At 36.6% G+C, this 12,032-nt stretch overlaps 1 non-coding gene across 1 annotated transcript; it reads right to left on the bottom strand.

Moving 5' to 3' along the window:
* Nucleotides 1-472: 472 nt before the first annotated feature.
* On the bottom strand, nucleotides 473-580 carry LOC116745200. The gene has a single exon (XR_004347318.1). It is a non-coding gene; the product is annotated as a U6 spliceosomal RNA (small nuclear RNA).
* Between the last annotated feature and the right edge of the window lie 11,452 nt (nucleotides 581-12,032).

The raw sequence follows: 12,032 nt of genomic DNA, 5'->3' as shown, positions 1-12,032 counted from the left end.
AAATAGATTTATTAAAGAGTGAACTTTTATTCACTGGTTTGATATACAATATTTGTCATATACTATGTCAGTTATCTACTGCTGCACAATAAACCGTTCAAACATTTAGTGGCTTCGAACAATAATTACTTTATTTGGTCACATCTCTGTGGGTCAACAATTTGGACTGGGCTGAGTTGGGCAGTTCTGCTGTTCTCCTGTCTGGTCACTCATGTGACTGGACGCTGATTGGTCTAGGGGGGTCTCTACAATTTTCCTGAATTTATCTTACTGTTTATAATTTTAAAAAATGTATTATCTTGGAATTTACTATCTCTACAAAAGGATAATTTTCTTCCTCCTTTCTAATTTTTACATCTCAAATTTCTTTCTCTTGTCTCATTGAGTTTTCTACTACCTCCAAACAATGTTAAATAATGGTGGTGATAATGGACATCCTCCTCTGTTCTTTTTCTTTTGTTTTGTTTTTGTTTTAAATATGGAACACTTCATTAATTTGCAATGTCATCCTTGTGCAAAAGCCATGCTAATCTTCTCTGTATTGTTCCACTTTTAGTAAATGTGCTACTGAAGTGAGTACTCCTCTGTTCTTTTTTAAAACAGCTTTATTTAGGTATAATTGATTACAAAGAACTATACATATTTAATGTGTATAATTTGAAGAGTTTGTACATATGCATACTCCCATGATACCATCACCACAATTCAGGTAAAAGACATATTCACCACCTTCCAGAGTTTCCTTGTGTCCCTTTGTTTCTGTGATAACAACATTTAACATGAGATCTATCCTCTTAAATTTTGAAGTGTACAATACTATATTGTTAACAATAGCCACACAGCAGATCTCTATAACTTATTAATGTTGTACAGCAAATCTCTATAACTTATTAATATAGCATAACTGAAACTTTATACCCACTGAATAACAACTCCCCAAATCCCCCACCCCCTAGCTCATGACAACCACTATTTCTCTTAGCAAATGTCTTCAAGGTTCATCCACACTGTTGCATATCGCAGGGTTTCCTTTTTTTAAAGGCTGAATAATATTCCATCCTATGTACATACCACATTTTTAAAATTAATTCATCTACTGATGAACACTCAGGTTTTTTCCGTATCTTGGCTACTATGAATAGTGCTACAAAGAACATGCGACTGGAAATATCTCTTTGATATACTGAATTCAATTCTTTTGGATACATACCCAGAAGTGGGATTGCTGGATAATATGGTAGTTCTATTTTTGATTTTTAAAAGAACCTCCATACCGTTTTGCCATTCCCCAACCAACAATGAACAAGGGTTCCTGTTTCTCCACAACACTGTCAACACTTACCCTTTATTTGCTATCCTAACAGATGTGAGGTGATATCTCACTGTAGTTTTGATTTGTATTTCCCTGACAATTAATGATATTGAGCATCTTTTCATATACCTGTTGGCCATCTGCATGTCTTCTTTAGATAAATGTCCATTTAAGTCCTTTGCCCATTTAAAAAACCGGGTTATTTATTTTTGGCTATTGATTTGTAGGAGTTCCTTATATATTTTGAAAATTAACCCCTTATCAAACATGGTTTACAAATATTTTCTCCCATTCTATAGCTTGGCTTTCCATTGTGTTGTTTCCTTTGCTGTGTGGAAACTTTTTAGTTTGATGTAATCCTACATGTTTATTTTAGCTTTTGTTGCCTGTGCTTTGGTGTCACATCCAAGAAATCATTTCCAAGACCAATGTCAAATAGATTTTTTTTTTTTTTTTTTTTTTGCAGTATGCAGGCCTCTCACTGTTGTGGCCTCTCCCGTTGCGGAGCACAGGCTCCGGACGCGCAGGCTCAGCGGCCATGGCTCACGGGCCCAGGCGCTCCGCAGCATGTGGGATCTTCCCGGACCGGGGCACGAACCCGTGTCCCATGCATCGGCAGGCGGACTCTCAACCACTGCACCACCAGGGAGGCCCTCAAATAGGTTTTTTTATTACGCTTTCTTCTAGGAGTTTTACAGTTACAGGTTTTATGTTCAGTTCTTTAATCCATTTTGCATTGATTTTTGTGTATGGTTTAAGGTAGGGGTCCAATCTGATTCTTTTGTATGTGGATATCCAGTTTTCCTAACACCAGTTGTTGAAGAGACAGCATTTCCCCACTGTGTGTTCTTGGCACTCCTGTCAAAGACTATTAACAGTATATGCATGAGTTTATTTCTGGGCTCTGTATTCTGTTCCATTGGTCTATATGTCTGTTTCTATGCCAGTACATTACTAATTTAATTACTGTAGTTTTGCAAAATACTTTGAAATCAAGAAGTGTGGTGCTTCCAGCTTTGTTTTTCTTCCTCAAGATTACTTTAACTATCCTGGGACTTCTGTGATTCCAGATGAATTTAGGATTGTTTTTTCTATTTCTGTAAAAAATGCCATTGGTGGGAATTTTGGTGGGTATAGCATTGAATCTATAGGTTGTTTTGGGTAGTATGGACATTTTAACAATATTAATTCTTCCAATCTACAAACACGGGATATCTTTCCTTTTATTTGTTTCTTCCTCAGTTCTTTCATCCATGTTTTGTAGTTTTCAGTGTACAAGTATTTTACCTGTCACAAAAAGAGTACTAAGAGGGAAGTTTATATCAAAAAACACCTACATTAAAAAAGAAATATTTCATATAAACAGCCTAACATTACACCTGAAGGAGCTAGAAAAAAAAAAATTAAGCCCAGAATTAGCAGACGGAAGGAAAGAAAAATTAGAGTAGAAATAAATGAAATTGAGACTAGAAAAACAACAGGAAAAAATCAATGAAAGAAATAGTTGGTAATTTGAAAAGATAAATTTGACAAATCTTTAGCTATGCTAACTAAAAAAAAGAGAGAAGATTCCATTTAATAAAATCAGAAATGAAAGAGAAAACATTACAACTGATAATACAGGAATACAAAGGATCATAAAAGATACTATGAGCAATTATATAACAAATTGTATAACCTAGAAAAATTAATTCCTAGAAATATAAAACTTACCAAGACTGAATATTGAAGAAACAGAAAATCTGAACAGACCAATAATGAATAAGGAGATTGAATCAATAATGAAAAGCATCCCAACACAGACCAAATAGCTTCACTGGTGAATTCTACCAAACATTTAAAAAAGAATTAATGCCAGTCTTTCTCAAATTCTTCCCAGAAACTGAAGAGGAGAGAACACTTCCCAATCCATTTTATGAGGCCAGTTGCCCTCATACCAAAGCCACACAAAGATACTACAAGAAAGGAAAACTACTAATCAATATCGCTGATGAATATAGATGCAAAAAATCTCAACAAAATTAATGGCATATTAATTCAACAACATATTAATAGGATCATACATTATGATCAAGTAGGATTTTTCCCTGGAATACAAGAATGTTTCAATATATGCAAATCAATCAATGTGATACACCACAGCAATAAAATAAAGGATAAAGACCACAATCTCAGTAGATGAAGAAAAAGTATTTAGCAAAATTCAGTACCCTTTCATTATAAAAATGTTCAAGAAACTAGGTATAGATGGAATAGTAAAGACCATTTACAACAAGCCCATAGGTAACATCATACTCAATGATGAAAAGTTTAAAGCTTTTCCTCTAAGATCAGGAACAAGACGAGGATGTCCACTCTTGCCACTTCTATTCAAAACAATACTGAAAGTGCGCACCAGACCACTTAGGCCAGAAAAAGAAATGAAAGGAATTCAAATCAGAAAGGAAGAAATAAAATTGTATGTTTGTAGATGACATGATCTTATATGTAGAAAAACCTAAAGATCTATCAAAATACTGTTTGAACTAATAAATAATTCAGTAACGTTGCAAGACACAAAATCAACATAACAATAGTTAGTTGCATTTCTATAAACAAGGAACTATTTGAAAAAGAAATTAAGAAAGCAATTTCATTTACAATAGCATCAAAGGAATAAAATCTTTCATGTTTTCTTGACTCTGGTTGGAATGCTTCTAATGGTTTCTCCATTAAGTGTAACCAGTGTTTTGGACATAGATATATATTTTCTCTTATTAAGGAAATATTCATCTCTTTCTATTTTATGAGTATATTTTAAAAATCAGGGATAGATGTTAAATTGTGTCAAATGGTATTTTAGCAACTTTGATAATGAAGATAATGAAGGAGAGGCAGAACACCCTAATATTTTGGAAGATAGAGTCTGAAGTCAGTTGCTGCTTGGGTTCCAGAAAGTGCTTCTATCACTAAGTGCATAATTCTGGAGAAGTTCCTTGGTTCCTCTCAAAGGCAGTTTCTTTATCTATGAAATGAAGAGAATAGTGATTCTTATTTCATATGGATGCTAGTTAATATATGTAGAATGCTTAGAATAATGCCTCATACATAGAAAGCATTAGAGAAGTGTTAACATTATTGTGTTATTATTGCTTTTCTCATTAGATATATTAATACAATAAATATTAGATTTACTCCAATGGAACCTTCCATGCCTTTCTTGAATAAATCTCATCTAGCTATTAGTCCTTTAACACCTGAATTATGTTTGTTAATATTTCATTTAGGATTCTTGCACTGATATTAATATATTAGTTTGGTCTATAGTTTCCTTTTCTTGGGCAATCTTTTACATGTTTTGATATCAACGTAATACTTAATAAAATGCATGCATTTTCTACATTCAGGAACAGTTAGGAACCCCTTAAATACTTGGCAGAATTTCCTTACAAAAACATCTGGATCTAGAGTATTTTTTGACAGGGTAGCTCACTGACAACTTCTATTTCTTTTATGGACATTGTTTAGATTTTCCGTTTCTTCTAGAGTTAGATCTTATAATGTATATTATTCTAGATAACTGTCCATTTCAATCAAGTTTTTAAATTTGTCTGTATAACACTAAGCAAAGAATACATAATCTTTTATTTTCCTCTAAGTCTGTGATTATTCACTCACAATAACTTATTTTGTGATTTTGGTGTTTTCTCTGTATATTTTCTTCAGTTTGTTAGCTAGTGGTACCCACTGTGTTTTTTCCCCAACTGTCAGCTTTGAATTTATTTTTCTTTTCTCTCTTCTACTTATCATCTGTTATCTAGCTTATAAGTTTTTCCTTTTCTGTATTAATTCCTGCCTGCTGCTTCCCACTATTTAAATTAGTTTTTCTTTTCCTAAATTCTTAGGTTAAATACTTATTTTTATTCTTTATTATTTGTTAATATAAATATTTAAGATTATGAATTTTCTTATAAGCCCTATTTTATTTGCTATTCCATAGTTCTGGTATGTGACATTTTAAGAATTTCTGGGTTTTTCAATTCTCTGTAATTTGCACTTGGGTTTTCCCTTTTAAGAACTCTTTAAGTAAGTTTTAATTTCCAGGTAATAAGATGTTTCTGTGTCCTGATTCTGTGTTAATTTCCAGTTTTATTATATTGTGTTTAGAGATTGTAATATGTAAATTATCCACTTAGGGAATTTTTGAAGTTTTCTTTATGGCATAATGTTTGTTTAATTTTGGGAAATGTCTTACAGGCCCTTGATCTGTCATGGTGAGAGAGTTATATAGATGGGCTAATTGAAGTCTCTTCACTAGTCTGTTTCTACCAATTTCCTCTTTTTATCTTCTACAGTTCTTGCTTTAAGATGTTGATGTTAAATTATTTGCTATAGGGCTTCCCTGGTGGCGCAGTGGTTGGGAGTCCGCCTGCCGATGCAGGGGACCCGGGTTCGTGCCCCGGTCCGGGAAGATCCCACATGCTGCGGAGCGGCTGGGCCCGTGAGCCGTGGCCGCTGAGCCTGCGCGTCCGGAGCCTGTGCTCCGCAACGGGAGAGGCCACAGCAGTGAGAGGCCCGCCTACCGCAAAAAAAAAAAAAAAAAAAAAAAAAAAAAAAAAAAAAAAATTATTTGCTATAATTACAACTGTTTTATATTTATTGTTGATAGAACATTTAATGTTATAAAGTGCTCTTTGTTTTCTAATGTTTTCTAACTTGAATTTAATCTTGTGTTAAAATTAGACCTTGATCTTTTTTTCTTGCATCTAACTAGTATATATTTGCAGTCTTTTCCAGTAACTTTATTCTAGGTGTGTGTCTTGTATTTAGTATTATGTGAGTTTTGCTTTGAAATTCAATTGGACAGACTTTTTCTTTTATTAGGTAACAGCAGTGCATTACATTTACTCACTTACCTTAAAGATTTACTTTTAGTTTTGCCTATTAATTTCTGAAAACTTCCGTGTTTTAATAGCTTTTAAAGGACCTTGCCTATTTGCTTGTTTGTGAGTGCTGCTTTTAATATTTAGGAATATTTGTTTCTGGATATAGTCTATTAGCATTCTGTGGCCATTCCCATTCCCCACATACACATTTTCCTGAATTGCAGAAGCTAGAAACAACCCCCCCCGCCATTTTCATTTCTTTCTTGCTGGTAGGTTTGATTGCAAGTTAGTTTTCTCTAGAATAAACCAGGAGGCCAGTGACAAGAACTTGAGTTAACAGGAGAACAGGGTGGCACCAGCAAGGTGGCAAGTAAAATTGGCCATGCGTGAGTGTTTGCAACTGCTAGGTTCCACGTTCCAGTGGAAAAAACCTATTGCATGACCCTTTCCAGATGTGATTAACTCCCAGACACAAAACTTATACTGCAGCTTTCCATTTCTCCCCCTACCTGTACTGGTCTCCTGGACTTTGGGCCCATGGGTTATTTTTGGACTAATGGTGTTGATATGGCCTTCTTTAAAGTAGTTTACCTCTGGCTATGACTTCTCAGACACAAAAAATCTTCAGTATTATACAGATCCCTCATTAACCAGAATCCAGCTGTAGTCATGTAGTCTGTCCCTTTCAACTGTTAAACCAAGGATGATAATTCCTAATAAATAACTGACTGAGCAGACATCCTGTAGCTTGGATCACTTCTAGGACAATATATTAAGAGAAACCAGGATGGCTGACGGATTATCATAAACTTCCATGTGTAATCAGGAAGAACAAGGTGGATGTCATTGGATACTTCAGGTACAGTTTGGTTCCCAGCTTTGAATGAGAGTAATTTCATGGAGTGTTGAGGGCAGAAGCAAAAAAATCGAACCAAGTTAAAAGGTGAATGAGGGGAGGACATAGGAGCAATAAGTATGTACCATTTTTCCCCAGAGGCTGAAAGTTAGGGGGAAGAAAGTAAAGGGGTCACAAGAACAAAGTGGGACAAAGGAGGGTTTTTTCAATGGAAATTACTGGAATATTTCCATTCTTATGGGAGAAACTGAGTAAAAGGAAAGGAAGTGAAGATATAGAAGAGAGGAGATAAGTGACAGAAATCCTCTAGGTGGATCTAGAGCATGGGTAAGATTGCTTACATCATGTTGGGGAGATGGAGGCAAATCTGGATGAAGTTGCTTAAGTCTGTACATTTTGTGGCAGAACATTGATTGAGTTCTCATTTGGTTGTTTCTATTTTCTTCATGACATGGGAGACAAGGTCGTGAGGTGAGACAGTAAGGAAAACAAAGTGTGGTTTGGGATCTGAAGAGCTTGGAAAAGATCTGAAATACACCCTCTGTATAATAGGCACAAAACATATGGGTTGGGAAATTTTAAAATCAAGGTTCCTAGCAATAATCCTGACCTGACCCTGGGGGCACTTAGCAAATTTTAGTCAACATTATGATGTTAAAACATGCTCACTTTTAGGGCTGCCCAGCCCAAATGTGAGGTCCCCAAATCGGAAAAATTTGCTTCTGCTTCTAAGACCCTGTCCTCCTATTTATTTATTATTTATTTTTTAATGGAACAAAATCTGCTTTCATAAGCAGATTTTGCTAGGTTCCTCCCTGTCTACCACACCTAGTTTATACTATAGTTATCTATGGTGATAGCTCCCTTCCTCTATTTACATTTTTTAAAATATCTTTATTGGAGTAAAATTGCTTTACAATGTTGTGTTAGTTTCTGTTGTACAACAAAGTGAATCAGCTATATGTATACATATATCCCCATATCCCTTCCTTCTTGAGCCTCCCTCCCACCCTCCTATCCCACCCCTCTAGGTCGTCACAAAGCACTGAGCTGATCTCCCTGTGCTCCTATTTATTCAAGTTCTTGTTACTGGCCTCCTGGTTTGTTCCCAAAACTGAGTTCTGTTTACTGAATTCTTGTTCCCAAGTCACTGGGCTAGTGACATCTGATACCCTTGTATATCAGTTATTTTTTTAATGTATAACAAACCACTCGCAAACTTAGTGGCTTAAAACAATGATCGTTAATTTAGCATATAATTCTGTGTGTTGGCAATTTGGACTTGGCTTGGCTGGGTGGTTCTTCCGCTGGTCTTGGCCAGGCCTGTTCATGTGTTGCAGACAGTTGCTGATCAGCTAAATGATTCTGCAACTGATGGTGGGCAGAGGTATGTTGGTTTGGGTGATAAGGGTGACAGGGACATATATCTCCCATCATTCAATGGGTTAGCCTAGGAATCTTCACATGGTGGCAATGGCTGGGGTTCCAAAAACAGCAAGAGAGAAGACAAGTCCCAATGAGTAAGTTATTTTCAAGCATCTATTTGCAACATGTTAGACAAAATAAGATAAACAGCCAAATGGGTGGAAAATCAATGGATGGAGAATAGATTTGACATCTTGATGGGATGAGCTGCAAAGTTTGCATTGTGAAAGGGCCATGTTTATAATCAACTACACTACATTTTCTGCCAAGTTTGGGGCATGCCTTGCCCTTACCAGTCAGCCCCACATCAAGTGCCAGTGTCTGTGGCTTAGGGCACAGTTACTTATCCACTGGAAGTTCTCCAGGTTGCTACTTATCTGGACTCCTCAATGTTACACACATAGGATTCCCCATTCCTGTGTTTACCCACCTGTTGTATATATCCTTTCACATTATCTTAAATACCCTGCACCACATCCCCATGTCTACTGGGTATGTGTATTCACCGTGACATATAATACATGGTGGGTTTCTTGCCTTGTCTATCAGATTACACTGTTTTTAGCAATGGCAGCTAGGTAAGTACCCTGCCTTTCCTACCCTCTCTCTATGCTGCTTCTGCCCCATTCTGCCCTCAGTCTATCTTGCCACCCCTTGTCAATTGCTATTCTCTGCCCTTTTCCCCCTGTGTTTACTTTCTGGTCTCAGAATCTGATCCTCTGTGTGCTTCACTTAGGTTTGAATAGCTAGTATGCCTCACCAACTCCTTCTAAAATGATACAGAATATTAAATTGTCTACATAATGGAGCAAATTCAGTCAAGCCTTGCTAACACTTTTATAAAAACTGAACCAGCAGCAGAATAGGAAATTTTGGTGTGGTACCTTACACTGTCATACTGCAGTTTGCTTTTAGTGTAAATAAAATTGATCTAATATACGTCTATATCTTTTTGATCTTGAGGTGTATGTGCATGTGTGTGTGCACACACGCACATATGTGAAGATGGGAGGGGGCAAAACAAATGAACCAAGAAAGTAAAAGAAAAAGCATGAAAGGGAATTCAAAGGAGAAAGTATCTGAAGACAGATGCCTCGTACCAGAGAACTGTAAATTTGTGAGCATGTGTGTAAAGTTGTCCATTATACACTTAGGTTTTATCAGTCACTCAACATGCGTTTATTGGGTGTCTTCTATGAGACCCACACCATTCTAGAGGTTATGAAGTTGACCCCAGGGGCAAATATCACACTGGATATAATTCTATTACTGGCCCAGTTCAGCCTTTTTGGAGTAAGATTCTGGCATAAGAAAAGGTGAAGGAGAGGAGCCAGGAGGCTCCCACATGCAACCCCAGCTGATTAAAACCATACCCTCTCCTGTGAAACACTCTGTCTGACTTTACTATCAGGAGATAAAACATTATTCTTCTCCCTCCTCTCCATGTGGAGATACTTTATAGATAATGCTGCTTTTACCAGAGAGAACTTCTCTGTAAGATGGAGTCTCCTCCCTGTTCCCCTCAAGTATCAGGTCATCTGGCTTACTAGAAGAGAAGGGCCAGGAAAGGCTTGATTGCAGGCTACTGGAAATTAGTTCCACTTAAAAGTAAGGAGGCAGAAGTGTTAAGTGAAAACCAGGACATCTTGTTTCTGGTTTTATTTCTGTCACTCTCAGAGCCTAACTCTCTCAACTTCAAAACGGGTGAAGTGACCTGCCTCCCATCAGGAAGGGAAGTACAGAAGTGACATAATGAGTCTAATTCTCTTCTTCCAGCTAGAGAACTGGCACTTTCCATGGAAGTAGAGGGAAGAAGAAGTTATTTCACTTTCAAACTCCAGGGTTCTTCTTTCACCCAAGTTGTTTATTATTATTAAAATTAATAACATTCAGTATCTCCTATATGGCAACATTATTAGGCAACTGACATACCATCTTATTTAATGTTCAAAACAAATCAGTTAGATCTGTATCTTTATTCCTACTTTGCAGATAAATATGCTGAGGTTACCAAGTTCTATTCACTGTCAAAGCCCATGGGCTGCATTATAAGGTGATCATCTTAGAATTAAAGAAAACTAAGTATTTGAAGAGAAGTGGTAAATCAAGAAATCCAGCTTCCCATATAATTCAGAACTTCTTCCTCCAACAGCCTTGATAAATGTCTACTAGCCTTTGTTTGAATGTACCTCAGGGTAGAGTCTGGTGAACTGGGAACCCTGAATCTAATGTCAGAGGCTTGGATTCCAATTTCAGCTTTGCTAAATACTAATTAACTGTGTATCTACCTTGGCCAGGTGACTTAACATCTTTAAGCATCAGTCTCTTCATCTATAAACCAGAGAGGATACCCAAACACAGTGTTACTATGATGATGAAATAAGATGATACATTTGAACATGCATTTCAATCATTCAACTAATTTCATTTGTTGCTGTTTCTATGCCAATCACTCTGCTGCACATAGTGGATGCAGCAGTAAACAAAACAGCATGGTCCCTGTCCCTGTGAAGCAGTTTAGTGGGAGACAGATACCCAGGGCTGAGACAAGGGTGAGAGGAGTGAGGGACTTGCCTCTGGTGCAAGTCTTAAGGGGGTGCCAAAAACTCAGTCATCAAGATCAATAAAATTTTAATTCAATATTAAAAAGAATTAATGCAAAAATTCCATGTAGCAAGAAATCAAAACATTAAATTTCAGGATAAATGTTATTATTTTTCCTTTTGTCTTAGGCTCCAGCATGGCTCAGCGTGGTGCTTCAGATAACAAACAAGTAAACACATACAAAAACAAAACCAAAAAAGAATACATAAGAATTTTAGCTAGTAAAGAATGGGGGGATGAGCCCAAGTAGAGGGAACAGCATTTGCAAAGGCCCCGAGATGGAAAAGTGCTTAGAATAGTCCAGAGCCTGCAAGAAAGTGGGTGTTGTCGGACTATGATCAATGGTCAGAGCCAATTATGCAGAGCTGAGTGGCCCCAGGAACGGACTTGGAGTCGTATTCTAAGTGCAGTGAGGAACCACAGTAAGGTTTTAAGCACGGAAGTGACCTATTTTTGTTTTTTAAAATATCATTCTGGCTGATGAGTAAAGAAGTGATGGGTAAGGGAGGAACAGAAGCATGAAGACCAGCTAAGAAGCTACTGTTCCTGTCCAGGCCAGAGAGGAATGTCTTGCCTATTTTGATGTAGTTATTTGTGGATCGTGCTAGGTAGTAGGAATACAGTGGGCTTTAGCAAGTTATTTTTTCTCTCTGACCTTTCATGTCCTCCTGTGTAAATTGGAGAAAATAATAGTAATGACTGTGTCAGGTTGTTGTGAAGGTTAATTTAGATAATGCACGTAAAACGCTTAGAATAGTACATGGCAAACAGTAAGTAATGAAAAAATTTTGTTTAGAAACTCCTTCATATTTATCTTTATATTCCTGTCATTAATACAACACCTGTCTTCTAGTAGGTGCTCAGTTAAGATGTGGTAAATTAAAATGTTGTTACTGATGTGCCACCAGTAGCTTATGTATATAGTTGTTTTTTTCATTAGTGGGAATAATCTTGTTAATGATATTTCTCA

This window comes from Phocoena sinus, chromosome 1, assembly GCF_008692025.1.
Source record: "Phocoena sinus isolate mPhoSin1 chromosome 1, mPhoSin1.pri, whole genome shotgun sequence".
NCBI lineage: Eukaryota > Metazoa > Chordata > Mammalia > Artiodactyla > Phocoenidae > Phocoena > Phocoena sinus.
This window is presented reverse-complemented; position numbering and strand designations above follow the sequence as displayed.